The sequence below is a fragment of the Pristiophorus japonicus genome, chromosome 1 (genome assembly GCF_044704955.1).
Source record: "Pristiophorus japonicus isolate sPriJap1 chromosome 1, sPriJap1.hap1, whole genome shotgun sequence".
Classification (NCBI taxonomy): Eukaryota; Metazoa; Chordata; class Chondrichthyes; family Pristiophoridae; genus Pristiophorus; species Pristiophorus japonicus.
This window is the reverse complement of record NC_091977.1, coordinates 159555549-159573578: the sequence shown is the minus strand read 5'-3', so window position 1 is coordinate 159573578 and position 18030 is coordinate 159555549. Positions and strand designations below refer to the sequence as shown.

Below are 18030 nucleotides of genomic sequence, written 5' to 3'. Positions count from 1 at the left end.
GCTGTCGAACAGGTTTTGGCGAGTAGCTGCAGTGCATCTTAAAGATAGTACACACTGCAGCCACGATGCGCTGGTGGTGGAGGGAGTGAATGGTTAAGGTGGTGGATGGGGTGCTAATCAAGCAGGCTGCTTTGTCCTGGATAGTGTCAAGCTTCTTGAGTGCTGTTGGAGCTGTACTCATCCAGATAAGTGGAAAGTATTCCATCATACTCTGACTTGTGCCTTGGAGATGGTGGAAAGACTTTGGGGAATCAGGAGGCGAGACATTCGCCGAAGAATACTCAGCCTCTGACCAGCTCTTGTTGCCACAGTGTTTACGTGCTGGTCCAGTTAAGTTTCTAGTCAATGGTGATAGTGGGGGATTCGGTGATAGTAATACCGTTGAATGTCATGGGGCTGTGGTTCGACTCTTGCTTGTTGGAGATAGTCATTGCTTGGCACTTGTGTGGCGCAAATGTTACTTGCCACTTATCAGCCCAAGCCTGAATGTCCAGGTCTTGCTGCATGCGGAAATGGAGTTCTTCATTATCTGGGTAATTGCGAGCGGAACTGAACACTGTGCATCACCAAACATCCCCACTTCTGACCCTACGATGGAGGGAAGATCATTGAAAAAGCAGCTGAAGGTGGTTGGGCCTCGGACACTGCTCTGAGGAACTGCTGCAGCGATGTCCAGGGGCTCAGATGATTGCCTCCAACAACCACAACCATCTTGCTTTGTGCTAGGTATGACTTCAGCCACTGTACTCTTCTCCCCCGCATTCCCATTGACTTCAGTTTTACTAAGACTCCTTGATGCCACACTCGGTCAAATGCTGCTTGATGTCAAGGGCAGTCACTCTCACCTCACCTCTGGAATTCAGCTTCTTTGGTCCATGTTTGGACCAAGGCTGTAATGAGGTCTGGAACTGAGTGGTCTTGGCAGAACCCAAACTAAAAATCGGTGAGCAGGTTAATGGTGAGTAAGTGCCACTTGATAGCACTGTCAACGACACCTCCAATCACCTTGCTGATCATTGAGAGTGGACTTATTGGGCAGTAATTGGCTGGATTGGATTTCTCCTGCTTTTTGTGGACAGGACATACTTGGGCAGTTTTCCACATTGTTGGGTAGATACTAGTTCTGTAGCTGTACTGGAATAGCTTGGCTTGAGGTGTGGCTAGTTCTGGAGCACAAGTCTTCAGCACGACAGCCAGGATGTTGTTGGACCCATAGCCTTTGCTGTAACCAGTGTGTTCAGCCATTTCTTGATATCATGTAGAGCGAATCGAATTGGCTGATGACTGATTTCTGTCATGGTGAGTACCTCAGGAGGAGGCCGAGATGGATTATCCCCTTGACATTTCTGGCTGAAGATGGTTACAAATCCTTCAGCCTTATCTTTCGCACTTGCGTGCTGGGCTCCGCCATCATTGAGGTTGGGGATGTTCATGGAGAATCCTCCCATTAGTTGTTTAATTGTCCACCACCATTCATGAGTGGATGTGGCAGGACTGCAGAGCTTTGATCTGATCCATTGGTTATGGGATCGCTTAGCTCTGTCTATAGCATGTTGTTTCTGCTGTTTAGCATGTATGTAGTTCTGTGTTGTAGCTTCATCTGGTTGGCACTTCATTTTTAGGTATGCCTTGTGCTGCTCCTGACATGCTCTCCTACAGTCCTCATTGAACCAGGGTTGGTCCTGTGGTTTGATGTTAATGGTAGTGTGAGGGATATGCCAGGCCATGAGTTCAGATTGTGGTGGTATATAGTTCTGCTGCTGCTGATGGCCCATAGCGCCACATGGATGTCCATTTTTGAGCTGATAGATCGGTTCTGAATCTATCCCATTTAGCACAGCGGTAGTGTCACACAACACAATGGAGAGTGATCCTCAGTGTGAAGATGGGAATTCTTCTGCACAAGGACTGTGCAGTGGTCACTCCTACCAATATTGGCATGGACAGATGCATTTGCGACAGGTAGATTTGTGAGAACCAGATCAGTCGTTTTTTGCCTTGTGTTGATTCTCTCACCACCTACTGCAGGCCCAATCTGGCAGTTATGTCCTTCAGGACTCAGTCAGGTTGGTCAGTAGCACTGCTACTGAGCCTCTCTTTGTGATGGACATTGAAGTCCCCCACCCAGAGTATGTTCTGTAAGTAATTATCACTGTGACTTAGTCAGTGTTACTAATGAGACTTGCTAACTATTAACTAGAAAATAGCAAGAAACTCTCTGTAACTGAGCAGCCACTGATCCCTGATTCTTACCGAACGCACCAGGCGAGACTGGGCCAAATATCCATTTAATCCCTCATCTGATTTTATGAGGATATAAAATAGCATCCAACCCAAATCCGCTGCATTCCCACCAGTTGAGTTAGGTTAATATCGGGACTCCTGAATCTGACATGCCCAGGTCACAATTGTCTAAAATCAGTCTTGCTAAATATTGAACCCACAGCTTGAGGTAGAAGAAACAGGATAACATTGCTTATGTAGTGTGGTTGTAAGTGAATTATAACAAATATACTATATAAATCCAGCTGTCCCAGCGGGTGCTTATATGAAAGGCAGCAGGAAACTTCAAACATTTATATTGCCTCCTCTTAAAAGCCATTCTTGATTAAATAGAGAGTAACTCATGGGCAATTATGATATACCATTTGTATTCTATTAAGGGTGAGGTGACCCAATAATTCATGAATAGTAATAGTTTTCCACTGCAAATACCTTCATTTATGTTTATTGAGATTTATGATCAGTTTCTATCCATTGGTCTAGATTTTCTAATATCTTTATGCCCGATTTTCGAATGGGTTTAATGGAAAAAGGGATAGAGAGGTATTATATCTGTTTCCCTACTTCTGAAAATCAAGCTAGCAAGATTCCATTGGAAGTAACTTTGGCATTGCTTTTTACATCTCTCCTGATGTTTATTTCCATTGAGTGTTTGCCCCCGTGTTACACACCATTTCAGCAGATAACCAATAAAGAGTAACGAGGGAAGTAAAGTACACACATTGATCAAGAAACACTCGCACACTCTACTTTTAACCTTACCATTTTACCAACAAACGCACAAAAAGATTAAAGTATACGTACATATGCCATGCGAATATGAGTATTGAGATCACATGCCAATGACAGTGGTTAGTACTTTTTTTTACTAATCAAAAATACAATTAGCCACAGGCGGATTCCAAATTAGTCACATGTGGCTAGTGGCTAATGTAGTGGCAACATTACCGTACCCCACGTGGTGGTTAGCAGGTTTTGCAGAGCTTGCAGCTCGTCTGCAAGCTCGTTGGAGGTGCCTCATTGTTCCACAGCTCTTGCAAACATACCCTTTAAAGCGGCATGAATAGGCTGAATGGAAGCCTCCACAACGCTAACAAGGTCAATTGCCTTGCATTCATTCTTTGTTGCGGACTCAGTCATCTAGGTCACCTGAGGCTTGCTGGCAGTTGCAGATTCGTGGTTTCTGCCCTGTACATTTCTGCTCGCAAACACAGTTCGTTATTTTATGAACATTGCTAGCACTTGTGTGCTGAGAGATTTGTTTGGTTTTATCATTGGTGGACATAAACGCCTGTGCTATCGCAATGGTCCTACTGAGAGTCGGTGTCACTACAGTCAAAAGTTTTCGTCGGATGGTCTCGTGGCCAGTTCCCAGTACAAAAAAGTCTCTCAGCATCTGCTCCAGGTAGCCATCAATCTCACATTGTCCTGCAAGTCGCCTTAGCTCGGCGACGTAGCTTGCCATTTCCTGACCTCTGATCGCTGGCACGTGTAGAACCGATACCTCGCCATCAGCACGCTCTCCCTTGGGTTAAGATACTCCCGAATCAGTGTACACAGTTCCTCATACGACTTATCTGTGGGTTTCACCAGAGCCAGAAGATTCTTCATGAGGCTGTAGGTCGGTGCCCCGCAGACCGTGAGGAGGACCGCTCTCCTTTTTGCAGCGTTTCCTTCTCCGTCCAGCTCGTTGGCTACAAATTACTGGTCTAGCCGTTCAACATAGGCTTCCCAGTCCTCACCCTCGAGAACTTCTCCAGGATGCCCACAGTTTGCTGCATCTTTGCATTGGATTCGTATACTCGTCACCAGTTATTGTGTTCCTAACACAAATGAGACTGCACACAGGGAGGTTAGAGTAACAGTGGCCTCAGTCTTTATTAAGACACTCCAGAGTGAGGAACAGGCCTTAGGGGCCGGCTTATATACAGTGCTCCCAAGGGATGCTGGGATCCCTTGGGACTTCAGGGGATGCGCTCCCTGGTGGCGGAACATGGGAGTGCATGCTTTACAGATACACAACACTCTGAACAGCCTCCAATGCAATTACATCCCTCCTTAAATACAGAGACCAAAAATGTACACAGTACTCTAGGTGTGGCCTTAACACTACCCTGTACATTTGTAGCAGGACTTCTCTGCTTTTATACTCTATCCCCCTTGCAATAAAATTGCATTGCCTTCCTGATTACTTGCTGTACCTACATACTAACTTTTTGTGTTTCATGCACAAGGACCAACAGGTCTTTCTGTCCTGCAGCACTTTGCAATTTTTCTCCATTTAAATTATAATTTGCTTTTCTATTATTTCTGCCAAAGTGGATAACCTCACATTTTCCCACATTATACTCCATCTGCCAAATGTTTGTCCACTCACTTAGCCTTTGCAGATTTTTTGTGTCCTGCTCACAATTTGCTTTCCCACTCATCTTTGTATCATCAGCAAACTTGGTTACATTACACTTGGTCCCTTCATCCAAGTCATTAATATAGAATTTAAATAGTTGAGGACCCAGCACTGATCCCTACAGCACCCCACTAGTCACTGTTTGCCAACTGGAAAATGACCCATTTATCCCGACTCTCTGTTTTCCTCTATCCATGCTAATATATTACCCCCAACCCAGTGAGCTTTTATCTTGTGCAGTAACCTCTTATCGAATGCCTTCTGGAAATCCAATACACCACATCCATTGGTTCCCCCTTATCCACCCTGTCGGTACGTCCTCAAAGAACTCCAGCAAATTTGTCAAACATGATTTCCCTTTCATAAAACCATGCTGACTCTGCTTGATTGAATCATGCTTTTCCAAATGTCCCGTTACTGCTTCCTTAATAATGGACTCCAGGAATGGCGAGTAAAATCGGGCTGGGTGTAAAATGAGTGGCCGACCTAATCCAGTCAGTTGCTCGCCAGGCGGATTAGGTTAAAATTGCTCTCAAGTCAATAAGATAGCATAGAAACAGAAGCCCCAGTACTGATCCCTGGGACACTCCTCTCTCAACTCCCCTCCCCCGCCCCCCCCCCCGACTCCGACATCATCCTTACCTATTGTTTCTTCAGCTAAATCAAATTCACACCCAAGTTTATCTTGAATTACCACTAGCTTTCAGAGTCAGTAGTGAGGAACTTCATCAAAGGCTTTTCCTCTTTTTTTTCAAGAAAATAATTATGTTATAAATGTGCTCTTTTTCTCAGAATTTTTATTCACTTGAAGTCTACATTCTTCCACCTTTGCAGGTTTGTTTTCTTTTCGCAAAATAAAAATTCTCACCAAAAGTTACATCAAATGCACCACCAGGGGGCATGCAGCTACAGTAAATCAGATCTTTCTGCTTTTAAGATGGTATTAGGGAAAGTCAATTTTATTTTATTGTTACATTTATATCGTTACAATTCCATAAGACAGAAGCAAACAATCTTCCAACTGTTTCAAAGATTTTATCTTTTTTATACTCCGTAAAGTAGCAAATTCATCTTTAACATCACTTTAAAGTAATCCTCTGATTATTAAAATTAGACATTTCATCAAATCTATTTAGTTGAGCTTGATAGTGATGTGGGGTGGAATGAGTTGTTTTTATATACTTTGAACCTGGAAAATCATTGCAGAAAATGGCTAGGCACCATCGAACAACAGTAATGAATAAAAGAAAGGGAGCATGTTTTGACTCATTATCCTGAAAATTGTTTGATTTTTATTCATTGCACCACTGTCCTCTAGTGGAGATTAATAGAATTCAATAACTCTATGGTACTGCTAGTGATGCTGTGTGATCAATTGTAAATCAACCACACTATCAAGCTAATGTTAAGTGATCTATATAAAATCACTAGTTATATATAGATCATTTTCATATGGATGTTATCATGGACGAACAAACTAAATTCTGCCTGCACAACAAAAATACACAATAGACCACTCCAATTAGCACCTGACAATGTGACCTCATAGATCCAGAAATGGAGCTGTATCTGAGTAAAAATATTCTTATATTAAACTTGTGCATGGTTTTATTTGTTTTGTCAAAATATATTTCAATAAAACTCTCAAACATATAACAGTGATATAATCAAAAAGTTACAGAATGGGCATGGTAATAAATATCTTAATAAACATCTTTGCTTGTGGCCTCAGCATCCACTGCAAAATAAGGAATCCACCATGTTATCACGTCAGTTAATATTCTTAGGATCTGTATAAACGAATTGGAGTGATTGGGTTTGGGTGATTCAACACACACCCTTAATTATGCAGCAGAGTTATATGTTATGTGGAACCAATCTTTCCACTGTACTAGTCTCAACAGTGCCTCTGTTCATAGCCTTTGCACCAATAACTCTTTTGCTTCCATCATGAGACTCAGCCCCAGAAATGCCACTGTTTGCCTTACCTATTCCCTACTCCCCTGGTTCCCTCATGCTCTGTGAATAACCTGGTGTCACATCCTCACTAGCACGATCTAATTTTCCCTGGGTGAAAGTATCTGAGGTAGTACATGGGAGTGAAAAAGCAAGTGGTCCAGCAGGTAAGATAAAGGAAGTGATTGCAGATACTTCAACTGCCTGAAAGGGTGGTAGAGGCAGAAACCCTCACCACATTTAAAAGATACATGGATGCGCACGGAGTGCTGTAACCTACAGGGCTACGGACCAAGAGCTGGAAAGTGGGATTAGGCTGGATAGCTCTTGGTCGGCCGGCGCGGACACGATAGGCCAAAATGGTCTCCTTCCGTGCTGTAAATTTCTGAGATTCAGAGGAATACAGGGCAAGGTTGTGGTCCTGGGATTCAAGGGTGTGCGAGAGCTTGACTTTCTCTTCCTCTTCATCATCATCCACATTGCCTTTGTCATCCTCAATTGATGAGGACAAAGTTTGGTTTTCTCCTCTTCATCATCCTCTTCCTCCTCCACTGCCCCCCGTTGCTGTGATGGATATGCAAAAAGGAGGAAGAAGCTAAGAGTGGTTTAACATTATTCCCTCGATGTAACTATTTGTGCTGCATTTTTTTGACAGACATGCGTCTGTCAAGCCTCGCCCCCTGTTGAGCTCTGCCCCCCTCCCTCCCCCCCCATCTGGCCCGAATCATTCCCTCCACGTGGTGCCGAGAAGCAGGACCTGTAGCTCCGACTCTCTTCGTCCGCTCAGGCACTGGCCCTCTTTCCCCTCCCCTCCCCACCCTGACTCTCTCTTCCCCCACACCTCCGTCGGCCCTGGGGCGGAGAGAGAGAGAGAGGCTGTGGGGGGGAGAGAGAGAGAGAGAGACAGGGTGGGGGAGGGGTTGGTCGGAGGGGAGAGTGGGAACTCAGGGAAGACAAGTCATGTTCTTCCAACCCCCTACAAATGACCTTGTTGGAGTGGATGATATCCAGAAGTCACGACACTGTCACTATTCATTTCATACTCAATAAACCTGTTAACAATCTGTACACAATGCCTGCCCCATTTATGGTGAAGTGGGGGGTTGGGGGTCGGGGTGGGGAGTATGCACTTGCGCTGGGATAAGGCATTTCGGCTGGGGGAGGGATTTACTTGGATTGGGGTAAGGCACTTTGGCTGGTCCTTGCTGTCTTCTGGGGAGTTCTGTCCTCTGTCACTGCAGGAAGTCAAAGTGGATCGAGTTACAATTTGCAAAGTCAGTAAGACCTTGGGATGGGCGGCTCCAGTTACACATTCCTGTGAAACTTCAGGATGTGGCTTATCTTCCAAGGGGACCAATCATAGATAAAGGGTGGAGCATGGCAGCCATTTTGCAGTACAAATAAGCACATCCTTATTCCCTTGAGATTAAAGGGACTGAGAAGAGGGTGGATGCTTCTGGCTGTGTGGTGCCTCACTCGGATGCCATTGTGACTGTTTAGGTGTGTAGTCATTAACTTGGAACTGGGTATTGTGCTTCTGACCTCACTCTATCTTGCTGCAAGAGCACAGTGCCTTCACATCAGCTCCATGCTATGCTCCTTGTAGGAGGAGCTCTTCAGCTTATTCATAAAACACTTCAACCAATAATGAAAAGGATCTGAATCAAATTGTGCTAACATTGTATATTACAGCCTTCTATTTACAACAACAACAACTTGTATTTATATAGCATATTTAACATAGCAAAACGTCCCAAGGCGCTTCACAGGAGTATTATAAGACCAGAATTTGACACCGAGCCACATAAGGAGAAATTAGGGCAGATGACCAAAAGCTTGGTCAAAGAGGTATGTTTTAAGGAGCATCTTAAAGGAGGAAAGAGAGGTGGAGAGGTTTAGGGAGGGAATTCCAGAGCTTAGGGCCTAGGCAACAGAAGGCACAGCCACCAATGAGCGATTATAATAAGGGATGCTCAAGAGGGCAGAATTAGAGGAGCGCAGATATCTCGGTGTGGGGGGGCTGGTGTGTGGGGCTGGAGGAGATTACAGAGATAGGGAGGGGTGAGGCCATGAAGGGATTTGAAATCAAGGTTGAGAATATTGAAATCGAGGCATTGCTTAACCGGGAGCCAATGTAGGTCAGCGAGCACAGGGGTAATGGGTGATCGGGACATGGTGTGAGTTAGGACACGGGCAGCAGAGTTTTGGATGACCTCAAATTTACATAGGTTAGAACGTGGGAGGCCAGCCAGGAGTGTGTTGGAATAGTCAAGTCTTGAGGTAACGAAGGCATGGATGAGATTTTCAGCAGTGGATGAGCTGAGGCAGTGGATGAGCTGGAGATGGACGATGATACGGAGGTGGAAATAGGCGGTCTTAGTTATGCTGCAGATGGTGTACATTTAAGGAGATAATTCACAACTCTCAAGAAAAATATATTCCAGTGAGGAGGAAAGGGTGTACGAGAAAAGATAGCCATCCGTGGCTAACTAAAGAAATAAAGGATGGTATCCAATTAAAAACAAGGGCATACAAAGTGGCCAAAACTAGTGGGAGGACAGAAGACTGGGAAGCTTTTAAAAGCCAGCAAAGAACAACGAAAAAAATGATTAAGAAAGGGAAGATAGACTATGAAAGTAAACTAGTGCAAAATATAAAACCAGATAGCAAGAGTTTCTATAGGTATATAAAAAGGAAAAGGGTGGCTAAAGTAAAAGTTGGTCCCTTAGAGGACGAGACCAGGGAATTAGTAATGGGGAACATGGAGATGACACTAACAATATCCCACAGTGGATAGTCAAGTGGCTATAGGGGGGGGAGGAACTTAACACATTCACAATCACTAAGGAAGTGGTACTCAGTAAGATAATGGGACTAAAAGCAGATAAATCCCCTGGACCTGATGGATTGCATCCTAAGGTCTTAAGAGAAGTAACGGCAGGGATTATGGATGCATTGGTTGTAATTTACCAAAATTCCCTGGATTCTGGGGAGGTCCCAGCAGATTCGAAAACTGCAAATGTAACACCCCTATTTAAAAAAGGAGGCAGACAAAAAGCAGGAAATTATAGACCAGTTAGCCTAACATCTGTGGTTGGGAAAATGTTGGAGTCCATTATTAAAGAAGCAGTAGCAGGACATTTGGAAAAGCAAAATTCAGTCAGGCAGAGTCAGCATGGATTTATGAAGGGGAAGTCATGTTTGACAAATTTGCTGGAGTTTTTTGAGGATGTAATGGACAGTGTGGATAAAAGGGAACCAGTGGATGTGGTGTATTTGGACTTCCAGAAGGCATTTGATAAGGTGCCACATAAAAGGTTACTGCACAAGATAAAAGTTCACGGGGTTGGGCGTAATATATTTGCATGGATAGAGGATTAGCTAACTAACAGAGAACAGAGAGTTAGGATAAATGGTTCATTCTCTGGCAACCAGTAACTAGTGGGGTACCGCAGGGCTCAGTGCTGGGACCCCAACTATTTACAATCTATATTAACAATTTGGAAGAAGGGACTGAGTAGCCAAGTTTGCTGACGATACAAAGATGGGAGGAAAAGCAATGTGTGAGGAGGACACAAAAAATCTGCAAAAGGACATAGGCTAAGTGAGTGGGCAAAAATTTGGCAGATGGAGTATAATGTTGGAAAGTGTGAGGTCATGCAATTTGGCAGAAAAAAATCAAAGAACATTATTTAAATGGAGAAAGATTGCAAAGTGCCACAGTACAGCGGGACCTGGGGGAACGTGTGCATGAAACACAAAAGGATAGTATGCAGTTTTGGTTTCCATACTTATGAAAGGATATACTTGCTTTGGAGGCAGTTCAGAGAAGGTTCACTAGGTTGTTTCCGGGGTTGAGGGGGTTGACTTATGAGGAAAGGTTGAGCAGGTTGGGCCTCTACTCATTGGAATTCAGAAGAATGAGAGGTGATCTTATCAAAACGTATAAGATTATGAGGGGCCTTGACAAGATGGATGAAGAGAGGATGCTTCCACTGATGGGGGAGACCAGAATTAGAGGGCATGATCTTAGAATAAGGGCCGCCCATTTGAAACAGATGAGGAGAAATTTCTTCTTTCAGAGGGTTGTAAATCTGTGGAATTCGCTGCCTCAGAGAACTGTGGAAGCTGGAATTTAAGACAGAAATAGACAGTTTTTTAAACAATAAGGGGTTATGGCGAACGGGCGGAGAAGTGGAGCTGAGTCCATGATCAGATCAGCCATGATCTTATTGAATGGCGGAGCAGGCTCGAGGGTCCGTATGGCGTACTCCTGTTCCTATTTCTTATGTTCTTATGTGCGGTCAGAAGCTTATTTCAAGGTCAAACATGACACCAAGGTTGCAAACAGTGTGGTTCAGCCTCAGACAGATGTTAGGGAGAGGGATGGAGTCAGTGGCGAGGAATGGAGTTTGTTGCGGAAACCAAAAACAATGGCTTTGGTCTTCCCAATATTTAATTGGGGAAACTTTCTGCTCATCCAGTACTGGATGTCGGACAAGCAGTGACAATTTGGAGACTGTGGTGAGGTAGAGCTGGGTGTCGTCAGTTTACATGTCGAAACTGACGCTGTGTTTTCAGATGATGTCGCCAAGGGGCAGCATGTAGATGTGAAATAGGGGGGGGCCAAGGATAGATAATATATTCAAAGTCTTACATTTTCATGCACTATCGGTCAATTCTTTCTATTATAAATTCCAATGTCCACATTTATAATGGAAATGGCAATAATTATACTTTCCCCCAGTGGAAGGGTTCCTATAGTGTGGAACCCAAAACGTCGCACAGTACTCCTATTATGATTTTATAGATTTCACCATTACATAGTTATCTATTAAATATCTCTCAATGTTATCTTAGACACAAGAATGAACGTGTAGGTGCCAGTGTAAAGCTGTTAAGCTGTTTTATTGAAGAATTTTGTGATCCAAAAACTTGGTTTAAAATTTGCAAACTGTTATTTAGCTTACAATTATATCCAAATTAACAACCGTGCAGTAAATGATGTTACAGGGTAACAGAAGCCTTATAAAGCAGTATGAAGATAGAGGATATAATAATTCTGAAGCAGAGAAAATAGGCATTGCAGAAGATTATAGTAACCAAAAATTCATGTGTAATGTTATATTTGCAAAAGGAACTTTCTCTGGGATGTAGCATTTCTTTGCAGTTACTAGCAAAGGTTTATGGCACTAAGTAATCCTCATTTTTATAAGTGCAAATTTTATAAACCCTGGCTTTACCTGCAGTGGATCATGGCACTCCTACCCCTTTGCTTAGCAAATCCATTATAGGGATTGAAAAGCAGTCACATTGCATAACATTGTATCACTGTTTCTTGCTGATATTGAATAAAATGTATTCTCTTCTGCCAGCGATTACAGTGGACAATATTTGTTCCATTGCTTATAGAAATTTAGAAATTTACAGTGCAGAAGGAGGCCATTTCGGCCTATCGTGTCCACGCCTGCCAACAAAGAGCCGCACGGACCTCGGTCAGCAGCCCTGAAGGTTACATATAAACCTATGAAGAATGGCGGAAAGGCAAAGAGCGCCCAGCCCAACCAGTCTGCCTTATACAACTGCGACACCCAATATGTCCAAGTAATGCATAATTAAGGATGGTTGTGGCCCATTTTCACGTGCATGACTGATGGTCCGCGGCCTCATTTCAATCATTTGGGCATACTGCTGGTGCCTTTCACATCTCCAGAAGTGCTAGCCCATTGCCAGCATTCTAATTTTGGACCACTTGCCTCGCCGACAGTGATCCCCAGTTAAGTCCTGAAGCATGAGACAATCGCAGGTTGGCAGAGGCCCTCAGAGCTGGGAGGAGCATTCCTGCTTTTCCTGGCTCCGCAGGAACGTTTTTTAAATTTGATGTCCATTTTGCAATCCACTCGATTTTCTTCTCCACAATATAACAGAAATGGGCTGAGTGTAAAACAATAGCTGATGTGTCTCGCCGTTTTGCGCCATCCCAATACAAATTTAACTTCAACTTTTAACTAAGTAGCACCTTCCACAGCCTCAAGATGTTCCAAAGCACTTCACAGGCAACAAGTACTTTGAAGTGTAGTCAGTGCTGTAATGTAGGCAAATACAGCAAACAATTTATCCACAGCAAGGCCCCACAAACAGCAATGAAATAAATGAGCAAATAATCTGCTTCAGAGGGATAAATCTTAGCAGGATACTGGGAAAACTTCCCTGCTCTGCTTTGAATAATTCCATGGGATCTTTTATGTCTACCTGAGAGGACAGATAGGGTATCAGTTTAACATCTCCTCATCCGAAAAAACAGCATCTCTAACAGAGCAGCACTCCCTTAGATGTGGACTACCATGTAGTTAAGCGAAATGACAGCCCACAATTGTTTACACAGTTCACCATTTACTTATGCCCTCAAAAGAAGTTCCAAAGGTAATGTAATGTATGTTCCCACAATCGTTGTAATCACATGTAATTATTGTAAGGGGGTGGTCTCTATGAGGGGGTCAGGTTCCCTTCTGACCAACTTGAGCGGTTCGAATCGCGCCTGATGCGGTAAGGCGCGTTTTGGATCTGTGGGGTAAGTACCCGTTTTCTTTGGCTAGAAATAGGTTTCTACTGTCTTTTAGGTAATGTTTTACCCGTTGGTAGGTCAGGATTAGATTGTAGAGTGGAAACTTTTTGATTCTTCGGTTTTTTCCTGTTGGAGTTTGGTCGATCGTGGTGGTTTTCCGTTGGTACCACGTTGGTTGTGGTCGGTGGCTGTCGCGATGGTGATGTTCTTCCTTACTTCAGGACTTCGAGGCTGGAGAAGTTAGTTTCCAACTGTCGTGTTGGTTTCTTTCCTTGTCTTGATGACATCAGCTTGGTCTCAGTTGTATGGCAAAGTGTATCATGCCCTCTGTTGAAATGGGGGACCAGTTATACGGGTTGAGTTGTTCTAATCTTGGCGCCAAATCAGTTCAGAATTCTTAGTTTAAATTTGGCGGGCTTGACTCTTCTTGGTAATATTATTGGCGGGCTCGTTAAAAGTTAATATGCCTTGTTTCCTGATCTAAATATTAGCTTGGTAATCGCAATGTCTTTTTGTGCTTAGTTTTTCACATACAGGCTGGATTGGGCCTCTTTGTGATGTATATGCTGAAATGGTTTTCCAGATTCAGGTTGATGGTTGGCTATCTCTGGGTTATTTGTTGTAATGTTAATGTCTCTTGTGGAGAAGGATTCTCGAATACCCATTTCTCCAGACAAGTTAACGTAGTCCCAACACCCAGATAATTCCAATAATCGAGTTGTCTCCTGTTAGTTCTTTAGACCCGCCCACAGCCTTGAATTTGTCTTTTAAAATCCAAAATTCGATTAAAGTTCGTAGTTTATTCCATAAGCATTTTAGGACTTCAAATTTTCTGGTAGATAGGAAATTTAATTTGGGACTTTCAAATGAGCCCAAACACTGGGCGGGGGGTAGTTCTTGTGAATTTTGCACCCTTCATTATTTTAGCAGTAAAATACATTCATGGCATTTATGAATGGCATCTGTGCTGAAAAGTGTAGACTGATAAATTGTATGTTTAAAGTGAATCATCACTACCCTCGTATCATGAAGCACAAATATTTTTAAAATCTGATAAATATGAAATAGTTGATGCTAAAATTACATTTTGCATTATGTACTATGAACCGTGTGTTGTGATTATTGTATGCAGTGTATCTATTTTAGATAGATGCAGGAAAAGTGCAGGGAACAGCACCAGCCCTTATACATGGTCTTCTTCGACCTTACAAAGGCCTTTGACACTGTCAACCGTGAGAATCTATGGAGCGTCCTCCTCCGCTTCGGATGCCCCCAAAAGTTCGTCACCATCCTCCGCCTGCTCCACGATAACATGCAGGCCGTGATCCTTACCAACGGATCCATCACAGACCCAATTCACGTCCGGACTGGGGTCAAACAGGGCTGTGTCATCGCCCCAACCTTCTTCTCAATCTTCCTCGCTGCCATGCTCCACCTCACAGTCGACAAGCTCCCTGCTAGAGTGGAACTAAACTACAGAACCAGTGGGAACCTGTTCAACCTACACCGTCACCAGGCCAGGTCCAAGACCACCCCAACCTCTGTCGTCGAGCTACAGTACGCGGATGTTGCCTGCGTCTGTGCGCATACAGAGGCTGAACTCCAGGACATAGTTGACGTATTTACTGAGGTGTACGAAAGCATGGGCCTTACGCTAAACATCAACAAGACAAAGTTCCTCCACCAGCCTATCCTTACCGCACAGCACTGTCCCCCAGCCATCAAGATCCACGGCGCGTCCCTGGACAACGTGGACCACTTCCCATATCTCGGGAGCCTCCTATCAACAAGAGCAGGCATTGATGACGAGATCCAACACTGCCTCCAGTATGCCAGTGCAGCCTTCGACTGCCTGAGCAAAAGAGAGTTTGAAGACCAGGCCCTCAAAACTGCCACCAAGGTCATGGTCTACAGGGCTGTAGTAATACCCACCTTCCTGTATGGCTCAGAAACATGGACCATGTACAGTAGATACCTCAAGTCGCTGGAGAAACACCACCAACGATGTCTCCGCAAGATCCTACAAATTCCTTGGGAGGACAGACGCACCAACATTAGCGCCCTCGACCAGGCCAACATCCCCAGCATCGAAGCACTGACCACACTTGATCAGCTCCGCTGGGCAGGCCACATAGTTCGCATGGCAGATACGAGACTCTCAAAGCAAGCGCTCTACTTGGAACTCCTTCACGGCAAATGAGCCAAAGGTTGGCAGCGGAAACATTACAAGGACACCCTCAAAGCCTCCCTGATAAAGTGCAACATCCCCACTGACACCTGGGAGTCCCTGGCCAAAGACCGCCCTAAGTGGAGGAAGTGCATCCGGGAGGGTGCTGTCTGAACCAGAGGGGAAAAACAGTGCTGCTGGGAGCAGGAGGCAAGTGTCAGCCCGCTGCACTCCTGATGAGAGAATTGATATCACAAAAAAAATGACCTGAATATCGAACTACCCCTAGTGAGTTTATTTCACATTAAATCTCCTTAAGTTATATTTAGATTTGAAGAGGCTTTATTTAGGTCGGAACTTTATTTTTTTGGATGTGTTTATTTCTAGGGTATGAATGACTCTGTACTGGGATGGATTCGCTGTGGGATTTTTTCATATTACTAAAACAAAACAAAATCTGGAAATACATTTGTGCATATCCATGTGTTTACTCCTCGAGTCTCGTCGCCGAGAGCGTGCAAAAATCAAGTGCAGGCAGCGGAAAGAGCATGCGGCAAACCTGTCCCACCCACCCTTTCCCTCAATGACTATCTGCCCCACCTGTGACAGAGACTGTGGTTCTCATACTGTACTGTACAGCCACCTAAGAACTCATGTTAAGGGTGGAAGCAAGTCTTCCTCGATTCTGAGGGACTGCCTATGATGATGGGTATTTATTTTAATAATAACATAGCTGTCGTCATTGTCAAGGTTGTTCAATGTGCATCCTAACTTTACTCATGCGCAGCATGCATAGGTCTGGACCTGTTTTTTTTTTTTTGTAAAGACAAAAAGGGAAATTTCAGCTTTTCCAAATTCAGAAGTGAATCAGTTTTTACTAATTCACTACCGAAAACAAATCTTTTAAATTATCAGCAGAAACGAGTAAAAACTGATCTTAAGTGTCCCTATGCCTAATGTGAAGTTATTTTAGTTCTGAAAGTTCAAGTGCACAAAAGTAATTACTTTTGTTTCGGGAGTAAACACATGGATATGCACAAATGTATTTGCAGATTTTGTTTTGTTTTAGTAATATGAAATAATCCCACAGCGAATCCATCCCAGTACAGTCACTCATACCTTAGAAATAAACACATCCAAAAAAATAAAGTTCCTACCTAAATAAAGCCTCTTCAAATCTAAATATAACTTAAGGAGATTTAATGTGAAATAAACTCACTAGGGGTAGTTCTATGTTGAGGTCATTTTTTTTGTGATATCACTTCTCTCATCAGGAGTGCAGCAGGCTGACACTTGCCTCCTGCTCCCAGCAGCATTGCTCTTCCCCTCTGGTTGGGACTTCTCGAGATGCCCTTGGACCAATTGAGGTTGGGAAGTGGGCCAAGGGATGGACACTCCGGCTGTAATCTCACCTGAGGGATTCTGCTGAACTTCATAATCTGGCCTAGATTCACTCCAGGGGGTTTTAATGTCATCTAAACTCCTCAGTCAGGTTATAGGTTTGTAGGTTATTCGCAGATTGAAGTTATTACCATTTGACATGTAGCAAGGGGTCATATCAGTATGTGCCAAGGAATGGAGTTTAGGCAGCTGCACGAGTTGTCTGTAACATTTCCTAATATTTAAACTGCCTGTGAATGGATAAAAAGTGCGACACATTGTAAAGTTGTCAGAGTTAGGGATATGCCAAAAATCTACAAAATAGGAGCTGCATATAATTTCTTCAAGCAATCATTTGTTTAGAAGACTAATAGAGAATAACAGCTGCCTCCAGGAGGACAGGATATGAGAGAAGTCATCTGGGGCTAATGTTTCTGCTTGTTTTAGCCCAGCCATAGACACTAAACCCAGTGGAGAACATAAAACATTGGGAGGGGTGCGGGGGGGAGGCGGGGAGGAGCAACAGCACTGCAGACGTTAGTTTGATTCTCTGTTAACTCCAATTTGAAGTTTAGGGTTTAATTTTCTGATTTAAGTTTGAAAGATGGAGGGAAACTTTGTAATGTAGGCATTGTGCCCACCTGAGTCACACACCTTCCATATTGCAATATTGGTAAGGTCACATTTATTGCCCATCCCTACTTACCCAATGTATGGGCACCATCACCACAAGGTCTGCAAAAGTTCAAGCAGTAGGTCTTATTTATCATTTAGAGTGAGATCCTGGTGTGTAATCTGCAAGTGATTGTGAGCTTGCAGTTTTGGCAGATTTCCAGGACACCTTACCCAGGTACAATGTTCTGGAGTGCTTGGGAGGAGGAGGTGGCACAATATGTCAATGGCCTGGCCTCTCGCAGAAGGCCTGATTCCTAATGGAAAGAAAGTTTGCAGACCTGAGAAATTCAATCCAGCTAAAGATACTCACAAAAACCTCACAGAATTTAGATAGGCATGGTATGGATGCATGACATTAAGTGGGCAAAATTGTCCTGTACTCCGATTGGGGACAGTAACCATCTGGAGCCGGGACTTTCTGCAACCCCGCCGCTGAATTCAGTTTACCGCCCCTCAAAAGGAAGTGGAGCGCAATCTTGCACGCTTCACTTCCTTTGGGTCGGTTACCGGGGCGTTACTGGGGCAGTGAGTGAAGCGCTACGCGGATGCTCTACCTAGCGTTGACTTGTTTCAACGCCCTGCCCCTGCGCTTAAAGG

At 43.9% G+C, this 18030-nt stretch overlaps 1 protein-coding gene across 2 annotated transcripts in view; it reads left to right on the top strand.

Moving 5' to 3' along the window:
* LOC139234699 (dolichyl-diphosphooligosaccharide--protein glycosyltransferase subunit KCP2-like) overlaps window positions 1-18030 on the top strand; it is a 353523-nt gene that overhangs the window by 981 nt on the left and 334512 nt on the right. The window lies entirely within an intron of this gene.